General features: G+C 38.7%; 1 protein-coding gene across 6 annotated transcripts in view; it reads right to left on the bottom strand.

Moving 5' to 3' along the window:
* Nucleotides 1-18,611, bottom strand: part of PSD3 (pleckstrin and Sec7 domain containing 3) — a 463,075-nt gene that overhangs the window by 226,517 nt on the left and 217,947 nt on the right. The gene's annotated exons all lie outside the window — the stretch shown is intronic.

The raw sequence follows: 18,611 nt of genomic DNA, 5'->3' as shown, positions 1-18,611 counted from the left end.
CATGTAAGTAGAATCATATAAAATGTGGCCTTTTACGACTGGCTTCTTTCATTTAGCATTACGTTTTTAAGGTTCACCCAGATTGTAACATTAATCAGTATTTAATTTCTTTTTATTAGCAAGTAACATTCCATTGTATGAATATACCAAATTTTTTAATCCATTTAGGAGCTGGTGGACTGTTTCCACATTTTGGTTATTATAATGTTGCTATAAATATGTGTGTACAAGGTTTTGTGTGGACATGTTTTCATTCCTCCTGTGCATATAACTCAGGTAGTGGGATTGCTGGGTCATACAGTAACTATGTTTAATCATGTGAGGACTGGCGGCACCAGTTTCCGTTCCCACTGCAAATGTGTGCGAGTTTCCATTTCTCTACGTCTGCACCAACACTCATCTATCCTTTCTATTTTAGCCAACCTAGTGGGGATGAACTGGTGTCTTGTTGTTCTGATTAGCATTTTCCTCATGATGAGTGATGTACAGCATCCGTTCATGTGCTTATTGGCCATTCGCATATATTCTTTGGAGAAATGCCTATTCAAATCCTCCACCCCTTTCTTATTTGTTTCTTTGCTGTTGAGTTGTTAAGTGCTCTTTATATATTCTGGACACAAGCTCCTTATCACACACGTACTTCACAAATATTTCCTCCCATTCTGTGGGTTGTCTTTTCACTTGATGGTGTTCTTTGAAGACAGAAAGGTTTTAACTTAGATGATACCCAATTTGTATTTTTCTTTTGTTGCTTGTGCTTTTGGTATCATATGTAACAAGCTATGTCTAATCCAAGGTCACAAAGATTTACTCCTCTGTTTTCTAAGAGGTTTTAGTGTTAGCTCTTACACTTGGATATTTGATCCGTTTTCCATTAATTTTTTCTACAGGGTGGGAAATACAAATCCAACCTCCTTCCTTTGCATGTGGCTATCCAATTGTCCCAGCATATGCATTCCTTCCCCACTGAATGGCCTTGGCATCCTTGTCAAAAATCAACTGACCATAAAAGTAAGGGTTTACTTCTGAACTCTTAACTGTATCGCATTGATCTCCATGTTTGGTTTGATGCCAGTGTAACACTCCTTGATTCTTGTAGCTTTGTAGCAAGTTGTTTTTGCTTTTGCATTCTTTCTGTTATGGTTAAAAAACACAATTTACCACCTTAATGCTTTTTACATGTATAGTGTCAGCAGTGTCACGTATAGTCACATTGTTGTGAAACAGATTTCCAGAAATTCTTCATCTTGCAAATCTTAAACTCTATACTCATTAAAAAACAACTTCCCTTTTCCCCCTCCCCCGGCTTCCGGTAACCATCATTCTACTTTCTCTTCTGTGAATCTGAATATATAGGTAATTTATGAAAGTGAAATCATAGAATATTTTCTTTCTATGACTGGCTTATTTCATTTAACAAAATGTTCTCAAAGTTTATCCATGTTATAAAATAGGTCAGAAGTACCTCCTTTTTTGAAGGCTGAATATTTCACTGTATGTATACCACATTTTTGCTTATCCATTCATCTACTGATTGACATTTGGGTTGCTCCACTTTTGGGCTAAATGTGAAGTGATCTATGAACATGGGTGTGCAAATATCTCCTTGAGATCCTGCTTTCAATTATTTTGGGTACACAGTCATACTACTTTCCACAGGGTTGCACGATTTTCCAATCCCGCTAACAGTGTACAAGGGTTCTATCTTCTCCACGTACTTACTTGTTATTTTCTGTGTTTTTTAAATCATAGCCATCCTAATGTGTGTGAGGTGGTGTTTACTGTAGTTCTGATTGGCATTTCTCTGACAGCGAATGTTGAACATCATTTCATATGCTGCTTGGTTAACTGTATATTACCTTCAGGTAAAAGTCTATTCAAACCCTTTGCCCATTTTTAGCGGGTTATTTAATTTTTTGTGGTTGTAGAACTGTAAGGGTTCATTATATATTCTGGATATTAACCCCTCATCAGACAGATGGTTTGCAAACATTTTCTCCCATTCTGTAGGTTGCCGTTTCACTTTGTTGATTGTGCCCTTTGTTGCAGAAAAGTCTGTTAAGTTTGACGTAATCATATGTCTATTTTCACTTTTGTTACCTGAGCTTTGGGTGTCAGATCCAAGGAATCATTGCCAAGTCCACTGTCATGAAGCTTTTCCTCTATGTGTTCCTTTGTAGTTTCAGGTCTTATATTTAGGTCTTTAATCTACGCTGGGATAATTTTATATGGTATAAGGTCAGGGTGCAACTTCATTCTTTTGCTTGTGGATCCCCTTTATTCCCAGCAACATTTGTTGAAGAGACTGTCCTTTCCCCATTGAGAGATCGTGGCACCCTTGCTGAAGATCATTAGACCACACATGCAGGGGTTGACTGGGGGGCTCCGTATCCTAGCCCACTTGGCTATTTGCCTGTCTTTATGCCAGTATCACTCTCTTTAGATTATTGTAGATTTGTAATATGTTTTGAAATCAGGAAGTGTGAGTCCTCCAACTTGGCTGTTTTTCAATTTGTTTCAGCTATTCACAGTCCCTTGAGATTCCCTATGAATTTTAGGGAAAAAAAAATTCTATTTCCACAAAAAATGCCAGTGGGAATTTGACAGGGATTGTCTTGAATTTCAGGATGAGTTTATCAAATTTCTGGAGGGCAAAAAGTCAGCTGGCATTTTGACAGTGGCTGTGCTGAATCTCAAGACCAGTTTGGAGAGTACGGATTTTAACATTAAGCGTTCCAATCCATGACCATGAAGTAACTTTCTACTTGTTTGGTTTCCTTCAACAATGTTTTGAAGTTTTCAACGTCAATGTATTGACCTTACTTTGTTAAGTTTATTCTTAAGTATCTTAGTATTTCTGATGATATTGTAAAGAAAATGAATTTCATTTTCCTGTTGTTCATTGCTAGTATCAGAAATACAAATGAACTTTGTATATTCAACTTTTATTCCACAGCCTTGCTGAACTAGCTTTTTAGATTCTTCAAGTTCTTTTCTTTTGTAGAGTCCTTAGGGTTTTCCGATATAAAAATTCATGTCTTCTGCAAACAGAGAAAATCTTACTTCTTTCTCATCTTGATGCATCTTATTTTTTTTTTTCCTTGCCTAACTATGCTGGCTAAAATCTTCAAAAAGTTACAAAGAAGGGCCAAGAGTCGACATTCTTGCCTTGTTTCTGGTCTAGAGGACAGCTTTTCAATTTTCACCACTAAGTATCAGGTTAGCTATGAGTTTTTTCATAGATACTCATTGTCAAGAATTAAAGAAATTCCCTTTTTTCCTGGTTTATTATCTGTTTCTTTTTAATTCCAACATGGTGCTGGGTTTTCACAAGTGCTTATGTGTTTACTGAGATGATCATATGGCTTTTCTGTTATTCCATTAATATGGGGATTAGATTGATTTTCATATGCTGAACCAATCTTGCATTCCCGTAATAAATCTCAAATGGCTGTGATGTATAATCCTCTTTTTTTTTTTTTCCTGGAGATAATTAGGTTTGTTTGTTTGTTTGTTTGTTTATTTAATGGTGGTACTAGGGATTGAACCCAGGACCTTGCATATGCTAGGCATGCACTCTACCACTGAGCTATACTGTTCCCCCTAATCCTCTTTATATGTTGCTAGAGTAACTCTGGCTTTCTCTTTTCTTTTCTTTTCTTTTTTTTAGGATTTTTTATCTATATTCACAAGGGGTATTCATAAGGGATAGGAGTTTCCTTATGATAGCTTTGGCTCTGTTATCTGGGTAATACACTCCTTATAGAATGCTTTGGCAAGTGTTCACTCCTGTTTTATTTTTTTTCTGAAGATTTTGTGAAGGATTTATATTAAAACTTTTTTAAATGTTTGGTACAACTCACAAGTAAAGCCATCTGGTCTTTTCTTTGTGGGAAGCTTTTTTCCTCTAAATTACTAATTCAATCTCTTTATTTGCTATAGGTTTATTCAGATAGTCTATTTCTTCTTGATTCAGTTTCACAGTTTTTATTGTTTTAGAACTATGTCCATTTGACCTTGGTGATCTAATTTGTTAACATACAATTGTTGACAGTTTTCCCTTATAATCCTATTGCTTCTGTGAGGGAATAGTAATGCCCCCACTTTCATTACTGATTTTAGTAATTTAAGTCTTCTTTTTTTCAGGGTCAGGCTAGCTAGACGTTTGTCAATGTTATTCTTTTCAAAGAATAAACCAGTTTTATTTAAGTGTTTATTGTTTTTCTGTTCTTTAACTTATTTCTGCTCTGTATAATTTCCTTCCTTCTGCTTTCTTTGGGTTTAGTTTGCTTTATTTTTGTTTCTTATATTGGAAGGTTAGGTTATTGCTTTGAGATCATTCTCATTTTTAAATATAGGCATTTATAGCAACAAATACACAATTTAGCAATGCTTGAGCTGCATAAATCTTACTGCATTTTAATTTTCATGAGTCTTAAAGTATCTTTCCATTTCCCTTGTGAATTTCACCTTTGACCCATAGGTTGTTCAGAAATGTGTTGTTCAATTTCTACAAATTTCATTCTGTTAAGGATTTATAATTCTGCCCCATTACACTCAGTGAATATACTTTGTATATTTTCATGCCTTTTCAATTTATTGAAATTTGTTTTATGTTCTATCCTGGAATATGTTCCATTTTGTACTTGAAAAGAACACATGTTCTTCTGTTGTTGGGTGGAATGTGCCATAAGATGTCTGTTAGAGCTAGCGAGTTTACAGTGTTGCTCAAATCTTCTATTTCTTTGTTGACATTCTATGTAGTTATTCTACGCATAATTGTAAGTGGGGTACTGAAGTCTCCAACTATTGTTGTTGAATTGTCTGTTTCTCCCTTCAGTTCTCATTTCCCCACAGCTTCACTGAGATACAGCTGACATACAACACTGTGTAAGTTTAAGGTGTCCAAAGTGATTTTATATACATATATATATAGCGAAATGATTACCACAATAAGGTTAGTTAACAGATCCATCACCTCACACAGTTACCCTTTTTTCTGTCTGATGAGAATTTTTCAAATCTACCTTTGGCAACTTAGAAATAAACTTCACAATACTGTTCATTACAGCCACCCTGCTGTACCGCCTCCAGAATGTGTTCATCTTGTAAACAGGAAGTTTGAAACTTCTGACCACTTTTACCCATTTCCTTCACCGTGTAGCCCCTGGCGATCACCAGTCTGCTCTGTTCCTAAGCTCTTTTTTTTTCCTTTTCTCCTAGCCTTACTGAGATACAATTGACATATAACATTCTGTAAGTTTAAGGTGTCCAACAGGATGATTTAACATATGCACACATTGCAAGACAGTCACAATAAAGTTAACACATATATCACTTCATATTTTTACTTTTTTGTGTGGTGACAACTTTTAAGATCTTTTCTCTTAATTTTCAACTACATGGTACAGTACTATTAACTATAGTCGTCATGCTGTGCATTAGATCCTGAGAACTAACTCATCTTATAAATGAAAGTCTGTACCATTTGACCACCTTCACCCATTTCCCCTCACACACACCTGATCTTGGCAACCACCAATTTGCTGTGTCTATGAGTTTGGGTTTTTTTAAAATTTAGATTTAACATATAAATAAGATCACACAATATTGTCTTCTCTGACTTAGTTCACTAGCATGATACCCTCAAGGTTCATCCATGTTGTTGCAACAGCAGGATTTCCTCCATTCTGTGGCTGAGTAACACTCCACTGTGTTTTCTATCTACCCACCTACCTATCTGCCTCACATTCTCTTTACCCATTTATGAATGAACACAAGTTGTTTTCATGCCTTGGCTAGGGTAAATAATGCTGCAATGAACAGGGGAGCACTGGTATCTTACAGAGATAGTGATTTCCTTTCCTTTGACTATAAACCCAGAAGTGGGATTGCTGGATCATATGGTAGTTCTGTCTTAATTCTGAGAATCCTCCGTTGTTTTCTATACATAGCTTGTATTAAGTAACATCCCCACCAACAGCACACGAGGGTTCCCTTCTCTCCACATCCTTACCAGCACTCGCTAACTCTTGCCTTTTTGAGAACAGCCAGCCTAGCAGGTGTGAAGGGATAGCTCACTGTGAGCTGATCTCTCACTATGGTTTTGATCTGTACTTTCCTGATGATTAATAATGATAAGCATCTTTTCATGTACCTGTTGGCCATTTGTATATTTTCCTTGGAAAAGTTCTGCTCCTTTGCCTAATTTTTAATTGGATTATTGTTACTATTGCTGGTGAGTTGTATGAGGTTCCTCATATATTTTTATTATTAACCACTTAGCAGACATACAATTTACAACTATTTCCTCCCATTCCACAGGTTGCGTATTCATTTTGGTGATGTCTCCTTTGCTGTGCAGAAGCTTTTTAGTTTGCTGTTGTCTCATGTATTTACTTTTGCTTTTATTGCTTTTGCTTTTGGTGTCAGAGGCAAGAAGTCATTGCCAAGATCACTGTTAAAGAGCTTATTGCCGGTTGTTTTCTTCTAAGGGTGTCATGGTTTCAGGTTTTACATTCAAGTCTTTAATCCATGTCTTTAATTTCATGAATGCTGAAAGGTCAGGGTCCAGTTTTACTCTTTTGCATGTGGTTATCCAGTCTGTCCAACATCATTTATTGAAGAGACTATCCTTTCCCTCATTGAATATTCTTAGCTCCCTTTTCAAATATTAGTTGACTGTATATGTGTGGATTCATTCCTGGGCTCTTAATTGTGTTCAGTTAGTCTATGTGTCTATTTTTATGCCAGTACCATACTGCTTTGAAGCATAGCTTTGTAGCATAATTTGAAATCTGGAAGTGTGATGCACTGCCTTTGTGGGTTTTTCTCAAGACTATTTTGGCTACTTGGGGTCCTTTGTGGTTCCATACAAACAAGGCTTACTTGTGTTTGAGCGGTTTCTGATATCGATTCAATCTCCTTACACATTACTGGTCTGTTTAGGTTTTCTATTTCTTTATTATTCAGTCCTGATAAGCTCTATGTTTCTAGGAATTAATCTGTTTCTTTCCTGTTGTCCAATTTATTGACATGTAATTGTTTACAGTAGTCTCTTATAATCCTTTGTATTTTTGTTGTATCTGTTGTAATGTCTCCTCTTTTGTTTATAATTTTGAGTCCTCATTTTTTCTTGGTTAATCTAGCTAAAGGTTTGTCAATTTTGTTTATCCTTTCAAAAAAACCAACTCTTAGTATCGTTAATCTTTTCTATTGTTTTCCTATTTTCCATTTCATTTATTTCTGCTCTTCTCTTAGCTCTACTCTTTATTATTTCCTTCTGCTAATTTTGGGCTTAGTTTGTTCTTCTAGTTCCTTGAGGTGTAATGTTGGATTGTTTGAGATCTTTCTTTTTCCTTGATGTATGCACTTATAGTTAGTTCTTCTTAGAACTGCTTTCGCTGCATCTCATAAATTTTGGTATATTGTGTCCCCATTTTTTATTGTCTCAAGATACTTTTTTCATTTCCTTTTTTATCTCTTCTCTGATCCATTGGTTGTTCAAACTATGCTGTTTAATTTCCATGTATTTGTCAATTTTCCATCCTTCCTCCTATTATATTGCTTTCTAGTTTCATACCTTTGTAGTCTGAAAATATACCTGATATAACTTTTATCATCTTCAGTGTGTTGAGACTTCTTTCATGCGTAACATGATCTAGCCTAGAAAATGTTCTATGTGTGCTTAAAAAGAATGTGTATTGTGCTGCTGTTTAATGGAATGTTCTCTCTCTATATGTATCTGTTAGATTCATTTGATCTATAGTGTTATTCAATTCTGCTGTTTCCTTGTTGATTGTCTGGATATCTATCCATTGGTGACAGTGGGGTATTAAAGTCCCCAACAGTATTATACAGTTGACTTTTGAACAACATGGGTTTCAACCACATGGGTCCACTTTCAATATACTTATTGAAAACATTTCTGGAGACTTGCAGGAATTTGTAGAAACTCACAGGAGAACTTTATGGCTCGCAGCCTACCATCAAAGATAAGTGGGGTTTTTTTTCTTAATGTAGCAATGTTTCCAATACTGTATTATGAAAATGACTGTAATATTCTACGCCATAAAAATTTTGTAATGATTCATTCATTAGCATATAGGCCAGGCTACCATGAAGCAGTTGTACTGCTGCTTCTTCATCATCAATGCATGAATCATTTATATCTGCAAATAAATACGAATTTCTTTTTCACATTACCTTTTCATTTTGACAGCTGATGCTAATGCATATAACACCTGCAGCATTCTGTATCATATAAGGCAGTGTTGACGCAGGTACTGACAGAGGATTCATCTTGTAAACAGGTGACATAAACTTAATGGTATCAATAAATACAGTACAGTAGTATAAATGTATTTTCTCTGCCTTATGATTTTCCTAATAACATTTTCTTTTCTCTAGCTTACTTTATTGTAAGAATAAAGTATATAATACATGTAACACACAAAATATGTTAATTGACTGCTCATGTTACTGGTAAGGCTTTGGGTCAACAGTGGGCTATTAGTAGTTAAGCTTTGGGAAAATTAAGTGTTACATGTGGATTTGTGACTGCATGGAGAGTCAGCGCCCCACCCCCACGTTGTTCAAGGGTCAACTGCACTGCTGTCTCTCTCCTTTCAGTTCTGTTAGTATTTGCTTTATGTGTAGGTGCTCCATTGTTAGGTACACAGGATGCTATTTGTCAGTTTATCTGTGTATTTTGGGGCTGTGTTACGAATTGCCTATACTAATTAGAACTATTACATCTTCTTGGTGGGCTGACCCTCTTATCATTATAAAATGTCTTTGTCTCTAGCAATTTTGATCTTAATGTACATTTTGTTGATATTAACGTAGCCACTCCAGCTCTCTTTCAATTACTGTTTGCATGGTACTTCTTTTTCCAGTCTTTTACTGTCAACTTACTTGTCTCTGAATCTCAAGTGTGCCTCTTATAGACGAAGTTGGATTTTTTAATCCATTTTTCTAATCTTTCATGTCCAATGCCTGGTTTTTCTCAGTAGCAGTTTCTATTGATTGCTATTTTTACTATGTATGGGCCGTACTCTCCTATTTCTTTGCAAGTCTCAAAATTATCTGTGGAAAACTAGACACCTTAAATAATATAATATGGCCACTCTCTATAAATCAGGTTCCTCCTCCTCCCCAGCTGTTTGCTGCCACTGCACTGTTTGTTTACTGGCTTTTCCTGAATAATTCTGTAAAGTCGATGTTCTCTGCTGTGTGGGGCCCTTGAAGCCTCTGCTCAGCCCAGCAGTCAGCCTACTGCTGGACAGAGTCAGGAAGCAGCCCAGCCTGTGCTGTGCGGTTTTGTGTGTGTGCTGAGGCTCCAGGAAGCACTTCACAAGTCTTCCTTAACCTTCACTTTCTGCTTGTGCAGAATCTCAAAGTCAGAGATGAGTGTGAGAGCTTCGGGTCCTCTCACGTGTTCCCGGGCAGGCGGCCACAGCCTCCCAACGACATTCAGAGCTCACCGGAGCCCTTCATGCGCCTTAGTTCCCAGCTTTTCCTTCTGAGCCTTTGGTCAGCTTCCTGTTTGCCCCACCTGCTACCAGCACCGCAGGCAGGAGTAATACTGAACAACTGCCACAAACTCTGGGAAAACTGTCTTCACCGAGTGAGCACGGAGTCAGAGCAAAGAAGGACGAGTCCTGAGAGTGAAGCCAGACAAGTCACATACATAATGACAATTCCCTGGGAACGGGGCTATTTGGAGAGCTCGAAATTGCCCACTCCAGTGATTGCCAGCCATGTGGTTTTCATAGTTACTATGATTGTGAGACTTGGTTTTCAAGATTACAGTGGAGCTGGGGATGGTAAGAGGGCAAATGAAAACACTACAAAGCTTACTGTTCTTATGGAAATTGGCTTTTTTTTCCTCCCATAAACAGTCTTTAGATTGTGGCGAGACTTGTGGTTAATTTCCAGGGTTCCGAAAACCTTTATTTGGACCATTTTTGCCAGTGTTCTCATTGTTTTGGGGGAGGAACAGATTTTCAGAACTACGGTCATTCAGAAATGCTTCTCCCTGACTATAATCTTTAGGCTCTAATGAAAGACTATTTTGAATACCAATAATTAATACCCATATCAAAAATTATGTCTTTTTATAAGTTTTAATTACTTAAAGTTAAAATTAAATATTTAGATGACAACTTTAAGCTGGATAAGAAGATACTAGGTTTTTCAAATTCTTTTGGAAGATTCATGAGTCATATGTTAAATGATCACTGACTCAAAATGCTTCTTTAGGACACCAGGAATTTCTATTATAAGCTGTAAATAAAACTTTCCTCATTTAATTAACAACAATTATTATGTTTTACAACATTTAAAAATAATGGTAAAGTCCCTGTAGTTATTTTAGTTTATAAAATCATACTTCACTCTAAATTCAGATTTATTTACCTGCTTAATTGGTATTGCCTTTTGTATACTTTCACAATAACCAAACATGGTCTACATTAGTATAAAGGTATCAGTTTGATTTACATGGAGTTTGAAACAGCAATTAGGAAAACAGCAATGGGGTGGGGTGGGGATTGATATGTAAAGTCAGCCCAACAGAAGACCACTCAAACACTGTGGTCCCACAGGAAGGAAGCGTTAGTACCGTCACCCACGCACTGAGTCTCAATTTGTCTGACCAGTGCAGGGAATAAAGACAACCAAGGTGCATGCCTTCCTAGGGCCAAAGCTGCTCAACAACCTCTTAAATACTTAATTAGTTGAGGCTGCTCGTCTCTGCCATTTATTGTCCTCCTGTGACTCACCGGTAATTCTTCTAGGTCAGGTTTAGGAGCAAAAGCATCTTACTGACATCTATGTTCAAGTACTCCCCAAGTTTTTATACCATTTTTATCAAGGAGTAGAAGTAAAATGAAGTCTTTGTCATCAAGAAACAGTCCTTAGGAGACCTGGATTTTTAACTCCTTGTTATACCAAATTGTATCAATTACTTTGAGATACAAATACTGTCCACTGAACAAAGCTAATTCTAATTACTGACTTTCTAACTCAATGATTCTTGGTATCAGAGACACAGTACCATGGTTCTATTCTCTTCTTTCTATTCTAGTCTCTGTTTTCTTTCCAAATTGATTCAGGATTTTGGGGAAAAAAAGTAAGCCTGCTCTGAAACAAATGCCGGCAGTAAGCATGCCAAGCCAGTGTGTTCAGAGAACTGTCTTATATTCTGAATTCCTTCCCATTAAATGAACAAAAGCATGGAGATTTGAAAAGGCTTCCTTATGCACTGAGAGGCACAGAAATCATCCTCTGAAATCAATGCAACATTTCCAATCAAATCTGAGATGCTCAATGACTACAAATCTCTGGATCGTTACCTTTAAAATTAGAAGGCATTCTTAATCAAACCTAAAATAGAAAAGCCACAGAAAGAATTCTATTTGAAATCCCAAAATACCTGACAGGCCCACAACTTAAATGTTTAGCCAATTAAGGTACCATCTTTAATGAGAGAAAATACTAATCAAAAAGTCAAAAAACCCTAGCCTGGAGATTCACATGCCCAGACAAAGTTAAGGCTATTCTTCCAAAATGATTATATCGCCATTTTGAAATACATTTTTTTACAAAACAAAGAGCTGTTTTCTCCATTTGTTTCCTTTTACAGAGAAATTCTTTGATGGAACTTCTCATGTCTGAAAAGCTTGATTCAGATGTTAACATACTTCTCATTCAGAATGTTAGATAAAAGGATGGTCCTTAATCTCACCCTCCTATTTTAGGGGAGGGAGTAGAAGGTTTCATGGACTAAGAGCAAGAATCTGCGAGAGAGAAATTCTGTAAATTTCTGTAAAGGACCAGGTAGGAAATATTTTAGGCTTCTTCACAGGCCATAAGGTCCAGGTTACAACTACTCAACACTGTCATTTTAGTTTGAAGATGTAAGCAAATGGGGGTAGCTGTGTCCCAATAAAACTTTACTTAGGAAAATCAGCTGGATTTTGCCTGTAGGTCATACTTTGCTGGCCCCTAGACTGAAAGAAAATGGAAAGAAGTGACGTTGGTACCGAGGACATCATCACGTGTGAGCGTGCAAACTGATGAGGCATCCTGATGTATTCTGTGCCTTAAGTTCAGGTTTTCCCTTTGTTAAAATTGTGGCATTTTTTTCCCTATCCCAACAGATAATCAGATCCCAACTTTCATGGTAACTGAGAACAAAGAAGGAAAGTTAAGATGACACTTAACAGCGTCATTTAGAAACCATATAAGACATGATCTAAATCGCAGCATAACTGTGCCCACGTCTTTGCTTTGAGCACGCTTTCCTGACAGCTGGGAGGAGGGACCTTCCACCAAGCTCCAGCCAGACCGGACCCACACTTGGTCCTGAGGGGGAGCTGCTGTGGGGCAGCTGTCTCGATTCAGCATTCACCAGAAGGCAGCCAGCAGCACACACTCCGACCGTGAGGCTGAAGGACTAGCCAAATGATCCCCAAACGTTTCATTTTTAATAGTGGGAAGTCTGGGAGCTTTATTGAAAAGATGCTTTCGGAGAAACTCAAAGCTCTCCTGATCCATTGGTAAAATCTGGCTTCGTAAATCCTGAGATATTAAAAACACAGCAGGCGCACCCTCCCACATGACAATTCCACCTCCTCCAACATGTTACAATAAATGGTGGAAAAGCACGCTACCGATTTGCTAATTACTTCAGTTCTGTCGCTCTGCTAAAAGCTCCTGTTTTGCATGCTTCTCCATCAAATAAACCTAATTGTGTTATGCTGCCCTCAGGTGTCCATTTTTTTTTAAATATACATGATTAGCTGGCAAAGCAGGATCCTTTGTTAACTTCCAAAGCAGGAAGCTCTAGCTGTGATATTCAAAGTATGCTTTCATAAACCCCAAACACGGAGCTAATGTAAGTGTTAAAAGTTCAACCTTTAGAGATATTTGAAATATCGCTGGGCTTTTTCCTGCCACTTGCGTAACACACTGCCACTGAAAAAGGAACCAGAAATAGCATGAAAAAAAAAATATATATATATATGGCAACTGAAAATAATATTGCAACACACTGGTCTGCAAAGTACAGTTCAGGGATCCTGTTCAGGGTGTCCATGAGGTCAAATCCATTTTTATAATAATAAAAATGTTTTTCAGTCTCTCTCCCTCAAAGTTACAGAATTTTCTAGACGCTATATGACTTGTGACAGACTGCAAAAGACTACATGCAGAAGCAGAGAATTTAGCTGTCCACCATTAAATCAAAATTGAAAGAGATCTGCAAAAAAATTTGAAATGCTATTCTTTTCACTAAATTTTAAGTATAATTCTTATTCATAAAAATGTATGCTATTCACTTAATGGGCCTATTAATGCTATTTTTAAATGATTTAATACACATTTATAAATCATCCATTTTAGTTTCTAATATGGTAAATACTGATGAATATAAATAAAAGCTCTTTGGTGGTCCTCAAAATATTTTCAGAGTATAAAGGGGTCCTGAGACCATAAAGTGTAGAAGTATTGCAGGAACAGGTTCCATCACTGCTTCACAAAGCACTTCCTCTAAAACTTGAGAAGAAAAAGGAAAGAGGACCCTCATTATCAAATTACAAAGACTAAACCGCTACTTCTATATGTCTAACCTGACTGTCTAGGAAGATGGGCATTGCATTAGGAAGGGGATTAGAGGTTAGAGCTCTCACAGTCACCTTCCTCATCCTCACCTCCCCCGGCCTCCCCCGTCTCGACCCCAACCCTCCGCCACAAACTATTTGCAGGAATAAAAAGCAAAAACTGACTTAATAGAGTTTCACCTGCTTTCCTTCATCACCTTCTTCTAATGAGCTGCACAAATGTGAAGAACTCAGAAGGGTAAGAGGGGTGTGGGGGCTGAATAATGTATCAATCAGATCATCTGAGGTTCTTGAATGAGCCCCACGGGCTCAACTGATAAAAGCTATCCTGGTCGTATTTTGTAAGTATGAACCTATTCCAAGAAAAGCAGAACTACCCCTCCCCCCGCCCCCACAAAAACAGTGAAGAAAGAGAAGGGTGGCAGGGAGGAAGGAATGGAAGAAAGGACAAAAGAAGAGGGTCACTCTGATTTTGAGGAGTCACAGAAGCCAGGAAAGCCCGCCAGGGCATGATTAATTCAGACATGCTTATATAAGGGCTCCTGTTAAAATCTAGGCAGTTGCCAATGCCAGTCTGACAGAGATGAGAGTCTGGTGGTGTCACTGTGGCTGGGGAGCCCCCTTCAGGTGAAAGAAAGACGTGGCCCCCAGGAGATGGAAAAGAGGACTCCAAGGGAAGGAGGCAGCGTGGGCTTAATGGAAATTAAGACCACCCACGCCTGGCATCCACAGCAGCGAGAGGGCAGGTAGAAACAGAAGGTGATGCCAGGGATGGCGCTCCTGGCAGGGGGCACTGAGGAAACAGGGCGGCGGGGACACAAGGAGGCACCCACAGAGAAGACAGCGCTGCAGGAGGGAGGGAGGGCAGCAGATGCCAGTTACAGCGATGACAGTCACGGACACCCACAGAGACTTCCCGAGGTATTAAATACTCCCTAGCAACCTCGTGGGGATGCGCGGTGCTTCTGAGGGTGGAAATATAAGGCGGCACAATATGAGAAGTAAACGCGTTAGCATTCTTTAATCACAACTCTTATAATAGCCATTTGCCACTTCGGATAATAAACCAAACACTTCACTAGGATCCTAGAGAGGCAATCTAAGAATTAGAAACTCACAATTATCAACGCAGCTTACGGATTGAAAAATAATGAACTCCCATGACCTATCTCAAAGTGAATGACGCATATCGTTTAACAGTATTCTGTTACAAAACGTATACTTTATTTCTTGACTTCTTTCTTCCCTCTCTAGTATGATGTATTCATTTGCCTTGGTTTTACTCTTTATCTGACCTACAACCCAACACCAGAAAACCAGGACGGTCCTGCCTCATACAACAAACCCAGACCACCCAGACGGTGACTAGCACCTTGGGGTGAGTGTCTGCAGGACGCCCCGCCGGAGGCAGGCGAGCGAGCGCCGCACCAGAAGAGCCACACCTCACTCTTCCACCCCTGCAGTGGGTGGGCTGGCTCCGCCAGCGCTAGAAAGCAGAGACACACCTTAAACTGCTGCTAAAAATCCCAGTCCACGGTGTTAGAAGGTAGATTTCTGTCACAAAATCTTGATTAAAAATAACGTCCTGGCTACTTCCTCTGACCATGGCTGACCCGGCAGCACGGCCCCGGGGATCTTACCCAACTTTGAGCTGTGAAATCGGCCAACTGACTACGCACCAACCTATCCCACTCTTCACTGCAACTCAGCTCTGTTTCTAAAACTTCCTCCCACCTCAGGGGCCAGTCCTGGTGAGAAGCTCCTGACTCCTGCCTTGCCCCCACCACCTGTCTTCAGACCCAGAGACAGTCCTGACAGGAGGCTCTCACTCTGCACTATGAGTGAAGTACGAGAGCTACTTGTGGTTAACAGAGTGCGCTGGAATATTAGCCCAGAGAAGGGAGAGGTCTGAATTTACTGTAACATGATAAGTCATTTCACTCATGCAATTTCCAATAAAATGTGACGCTTTAAAAAAGAGTTTCAACTCTTTCCTCTGTTGATTGTTACAATATTCAGTACAACTTAGTTCCAATATAGCAAGACAAAAATAAACTCTATGAAATTTATCTCTATGTGCAGAAGTTTAATTTACACATAGATTTCATAGATGAACAGGCATTTTAAAAATAAAAGGTTACTTAGCAAATGTGATCATAATAAAATAGTAATTTAAGTGAATAAACCACTTGCAGATAAGTAAAAGCAAGCCCATACTATTGCTAAAATAATGATAAATCATTCATGTTTTAAAAAGTGGGTACAGAAGGGACACACCATTCTTAGTGCCAATGAAATGACTGTAACATCTGAATGAATTTCTCCCCAAAACATTGTATATACTGCAGATTGTTTTTTTCTTAACCCACTTCGTGAAGTATGGGTCATTAAAATCTCTCCCAATGCTTCTCTACCACAGCACCTCAGTTACCTACCATTCCTGCAGTTAAACCTGGCTAAGGGAGGTCACCCTGAACACCACTACCAGAGATGAGCTTTGCCTCCTGATCCTCACCCAGATGGCAGGGAACTCAGAATGGAGTATACACACTACAAGTGTTTGTTGAAGGATGGAATAAATTAGAAAAAGAGAGCCAGAGAAGCATCCCAACATGTAACGCTGTATTAGAGCTACTATGTTAGTACACATTCCATCATTTTATTAGTAAGAAGGTTAGCAGGAAGCACAGAGGCCGTATCAATGCAGTGCCACTGCCTCGTTCCTCGTCACAGGGAGATTCACGAAGAACAGCCATGAGGAAGGAGTCAGCCTCCCAGGTTACGCCTCCCCCATGAGAGCTGAGCACAAGCCTGTCTCAGCACTTCTGAGAAAGGTCATGCTGTCGAACCACCATGAAGACCCGACGGGAAGGAAGGAAGGAAGGGGAAGTGGTTTATTAGTTCATTTCCCAAGCAGATTACTCCGGCAGTGGACTGAGGGGTGAGAGGTTATGGCCTAGGCAGCGCCGCACGAGGAGAAGGTGAAAAGGGGGACAGGTTAGACCAAATCCACTTTCACAGGGGCCATGCTAGTAAGTCAAACGCTGTAACAGTGATTCAGGCAATCATGATGCAAGAGAAGCTACACCCAGAATTATGGATGAAAAACTTACCACCTAGAAGGAAAAGTTATTTTTAAAATGAATCCGGAGGAGGAAGAGGAGAGAAACACATTTTCATAGGATTAGTTTTCATGACAGCTACTATATATTCAACAGACTTGTAGCAACAGCGTGCATTGTGTATAAGAATAAAAAACTCTAATATATAAAACTTAAACAACAGACCATCCTAAGTACATAGCACACATTTTTAAAAACAAAGCTGAGAACTAATAATCACTAAAAACACGATCTTAAAGATGATACAGATTTTCTCATGCACTAGAGCCAGATGCTAATTATGTATGATTGGCATAAATCAAGATAATATTAAACTGTTCATTTATATAAACTGTTTCTTATATCCCAGTCGCCAAAAAGAAGCATGATGCTTCATTTAACCCCCTTTTAATTCCTCAAACACAGAGGTCAAGGGCACACCCGAGACCTGTGGTTCTGAACCTGTGCGTGAGAGGCCCTGGGACGCCCATGGCTTGTCTGGACTTCAAGCATGTGGAGTTATCTGAATAAATAATAAAACTCGCACTTTTATTTCCTGCTATGCTTCAAATGATTGTGATTCATGAGACACATGTTTATTTGAAAGTATTATTAAAGCAATATTAGCTTTTTAAAAAGCCATCCAGCTTTTAATGGAAATAATCCCCCCACCCTCATTCAGCAACTTCCACAGAAGTCCTACGACACCTCAACCTTTAAACAAGAATCAAACTGTTACTGCGTTCTTTGTTCTCATTATTACACGTTTTCTCAGGCAAAAGACACTGAATGCACAACTGTCATACGTGAATGGGCCCTCAAGATATCCGATGCAAAGAAGACTCCTTGTGTTGGGACTCACTGGGTTGGATCAGTGTTTTATGTGGACAAACGTAATCAAAACTGTCCCCTTGAGTGGGGGGAGGTGTAGGGGACAGAGTTACAGCTGTTACCACAAGATGAGCAGAGAAGAAAGCAGTGCAAGTCTGCTTCACTGGTGACAGGTAAACAGAGGTTAGGACAGTCCACTCACTAGTCACTCCCATGACAAGGTGAATGAATATTAGACTCTGACACTCAGGTCAAGGCTCACATGGTGCCAATCCCAGCACCTTCATGTGCACAAGACAAATTACAGCCCTCTTACCCACACGTGTCCCCTGGGAGTGTCTCCATCTGCATCTGTGCAGTCTTGGGACACATGTTTCCTACGTCTACAGGTCAAACTGTAGCCTGAATTCACTGCTTGCAAACTGCAAGAGGAGCCTCCTAGTTGAGTGTTGTGAGATCTGTGAATATGATCTTAAAACTCTGATTCAATCACTACGTCTCCTCTTTATTTCCCTGACAGTACAACACTCCCCCACCCTCAGTCCATCTTTACTGCCCCATACAGCTCCACTTTGCCTTTCCTAGAGAGGAGCACCACAGTTTTAAATAATGGAATTAAGTGACCTTTTGGAATCATAGAACAAATCTGGACCAATATCTAAGTTTTGATTCTTTTAATGTGATTTTTTAAAATTGTAAGTTAATCATACACCAAATCAAGGAGTGATCTAGATTCTTTAATTCCAAGAAACATGATTTTCTCTTCAAAATAAATGGACCAGTGACTATGAAATAATTTTTGTGCTGAGTACATGTTTATTTATATTTAACTAAAACATTCTCATTTTCTCTAATATGAACAAGTAAATGTTAAAATACTACTTCTATTAAAGGTGAAAGTTTATATACAGTTGTAAATTCAAGACGTTCACCCTGCATTTTAAACAGAAGATGAGAAGGTAGATTATTTTGATATTTCAACTGGCAAAAGACAAGGTGAGCTGAGGGGTGTAAAAAAGTCTGAGTTCTTAAGACTTACTACTGTGTTTAGTGA

Source organism: Camelus dromedarius, chromosome 22 (assembly GCF_036321535.1).
Source record: "Camelus dromedarius isolate mCamDro1 chromosome 22, mCamDro1.pat, whole genome shotgun sequence".
Classification (NCBI taxonomy): Eukaryota; Metazoa; Chordata; class Mammalia; order Artiodactyla; family Camelidae; genus Camelus; species Camelus dromedarius.
Note: the sequence above shows the minus strand (reverse complement) of the source record. Positions and strands in the feature narration are given on the sequence as shown.